Source organism: Empidonax traillii, unplaced genomic scaffold (assembly GCF_003031625.1).
Source record: "Empidonax traillii isolate 1590-97213 ecotype Southwest subspecies unplaced genomic scaffold, ASM303162v1 scaffold14:size4059594, whole genome shotgun sequence".
Lineage (NCBI taxonomy): Eukaryota > Metazoa > Chordata > Aves > Passeriformes > Tyrannidae > Empidonax > Empidonax traillii.
The window spans coordinates 1,080,264-1,083,387 of NW_020955207.1; the positions used below are offsets into that span (position 1 = coordinate 1,080,264).

The window sequence follows — 3,124 nt, forward strand, 5'->3', positions numbered from 1 at the left end:
CTTTCTCCTGGTCTGTAGAGACAGACTGGATTTGAAATGACATGCCTAAGAAGAGGTGAGAGGACCCCTTATGTTTCTTATGCTTCTTCTTTCATCACAGCTATTCCCTAGCTTGACAACAGTCATGATTTAGTAACCTGAAAATAAGAATCTATCTTTGTTCAACCAATAGGGGAAAAAAAACAAAAACAAAGCCAAAACAAACAAACAAAAAAATCACACCAAAATGCCAAAACCCTGGCATTTGCTTTAGCAGCAAATGACTGTTTGCTTTATATCATGAATTTCAAACATACATCTTTACTTCCTCTATTTTCAGTTTTCTTCTCTTTCTGGTGTTTCTTCTATAGTGCTTATGGGCTCAGACACTTTAACAAGTTTCCACATTCTGTTCTGCAGTACTATATCTGTGGTGCTTGTCTTTGCCTCTGCAAATGAAGACATGGAAAAATGGGAGTATTATGCCAATGGGAAATGATATCCTCCCTTAAAGGTTATTTTCACCTCTGTCTCATTCTTTGGCAAAATGATGTCCAAAAGTGAGATGGCATGAATTCTTGGAGAGGCCTGGAGAGGCCTCAACGCATGTTGAAGGATTTTTCACCTGAATTAATTTTATGTCATCATTAATTTTAGCTGTCTCTTTGCAGAAGCCTCCTCCCTGAGAGTTTATAGCTACTGTAAGACAAAATCTTTATTCATAGCATGTCTCCTGTATGAAACTTGTTATGAAGAAAGTTGGGGAGTCACTGCAAATGAACAGGTCTTTCCTTCATGATCTTGGGAAATTATATTGGACTACAGTTGTCATACACAAGCCATTATTTTTTGTTACTGTTATTGTAAGTATTATGGTGGGGGGGAGGGGGAATGAGAAAAACTCTTGAAGAATGACTGATCCCAATCAGTTAGATATTGGAAAGAAATGGTACCTCCATGTGTCCATACATCACTGTGATTTCTCTTGCCTTCTTCAGTTTATGCAACTGTAACTGTTGCATTAGCAGTAGTATCAGCAGCATTAATCATCTGGAAGAAGGTGTTAATCCAAACCTTACTGGATATCAGCAATGTTAAGAGAAGGTGGAGTACCTGTCTGATGGCTGAATCAAGATGTAAGTCAGTAGGGAGGTAGTTTATGAAAGTAAAATTATCCTGAAAGGTTTGTGGACTCCTGATCCTACAATGAGAAAATATACCAGTGAATTTCAGGGGTGCTGCTAGAGAGCAATCCAAGAGACACCCAGCCTCATAATGGGTTTCAAACTGCATGTAAACAGGACAAAGTGGAAAGCCAGTGCTGCATGGAGTCTCTGCATGTCATCTATAGACAAAGCATATTAGAAACAGGAAAAAGTAATGTCTGTCCGTGCCATTTCTTGAGTGTCTCTGAAGTGACGTGCCCAGTCCTGTTAAAATTTAGGTTAAATAAGGTACTGAATAGGAGAGAAAAAGTAGAACACAGTGGAATGATTAGTCTACAAACAGGGAAGGTATACACCTTCAAAATAAGACCGTCCAAGGTATTGGATATTTAACCCTTTCCATGGTAATTATTAAATAGGAGGGATTTTTCAGTGTCAAGCATTAAGATCAAGAAATTATGCTTTTAAACTAAAGAAAGTAGCATTTACTTAGATTATGCTCTTCGAAGCACTTTTTTTTAGTTATGTAATTTTATTTTTAGGATAACCCTATGTCTGTCGTGGCATGCTTGTTAATGCCATGGAAACTTTCTGGTTCTGTAAAGGAAGTATGTTTTGCAAGCAAAAGGTCCAAGGTTAGATTGTGCATTTCATGTGGGAAAGCAATTCAAATATAATTTGGCATGTTGGTAGCCTGCTACAGAAATGTAATTTTTTTTGTTATTGTTGTTGAAGAGCACATAAGTAAAGGTGTTAGTAACACTGATGTAATGAGAAATGAAAAAATTCAAGAGGATCAGAGTAGAAGATGTAAGCGATACATGTTATCACTGATCCTTCTAATTCCACTGTTCGCTAAAGTAGAATCAGAAAGGACAAATAACATGTTTCAACTACTGACACAGAGATGTACTCAAGATAAATGAAAATGGATCCTTCCAAGCCCCTCAAGCACAAAAGACCTATTTTAGACCATGTTTATATTTTATACCAAGCCCTTCTTTTAATGTCTAAGTTCTTCAAAAAAACCAAAACCAAACCAAACAAAAAATCCCCCACAAGCAATAACAACAGAAACCCTAAACCAAAAAAACAGAATCTACCCCACAATATAACCTATCAAAACCCAAACCTCTTCTTTGCAAGTCATGCGTGCATGATTACTGGCAAATTCATCCATTAATCTTTATAAATGAAATAATTTTTTTTTACCCTTCTACTACGAACATTTTTCATGCTGATAGATTGCACTCTAGTAAACTTCTAAGTGGCTTATATAACAAGCGTATTCCAATGGACTGAGAAAACGAGAGAAAGGGAGAAAACCCTTTGACTAACTCTGCAGTGTTATCTGTGTGGTAAAATATTTGTTTTTGTGCTCAGCATTTTCAACTATAAACCTCACTTCACAACCTATATTCTTCAACATTTTAAAGTTAATACCTACAGAATCATTTCCCAAGAGATAATTCTCGTTGTTCTCAAATGCTTTTGTATTTTCAAATATCTGGGGGCTTGTCTGCACAAGGAAAGTGAGGAAGCTGAGGGTAAATCAAATAAATTTAAATCCTTTAAGTGAGATTAAGATGCTGGCAGGAAAAGTGAGAGTATTTCCATGGGGGTTTAATATTCTTTAGTTTGTAGAATAGAAAATAAAGAATGTTTGAAAGGATGTCTATTCGGTTCCACTGCTCCAAGGAAGGATTAACTATTTGCATTGATTTAACTTAGAGTGCATCTTCTCATTTCTTTTAAGTCTACTGTAGTAAAGCACTGCTGAGAACAATCAACTCTCCACAAGATGAGTTTATCACATGAAACTTTCCTGATCCACAATTTACGCTGCTAAGATGTTTAAAGAATGATTTTGCACCTTAAATGTCTGGGTTCGCTTTCCTGTCCCTTGTGGCTTTACTTTGCAAAGAAGCAAATTTATAATGGTGTTGTCCATTCTTCAAAGGCACTTGTCTGAATATGGT

At 36.4% G+C, this 3,124-nt stretch overlaps 1 protein-coding gene across 15 annotated transcripts in view; it reads left to right on the forward strand.

The window, feature by feature from the left end:
- Window positions 1-3,124, forward strand: part of ARPP21 (cAMP regulated phosphoprotein 21) — a 196,729-nt gene that overhangs the window by 153,794 nt on the left and 39,811 nt on the right. The window lies entirely within an intron of this gene.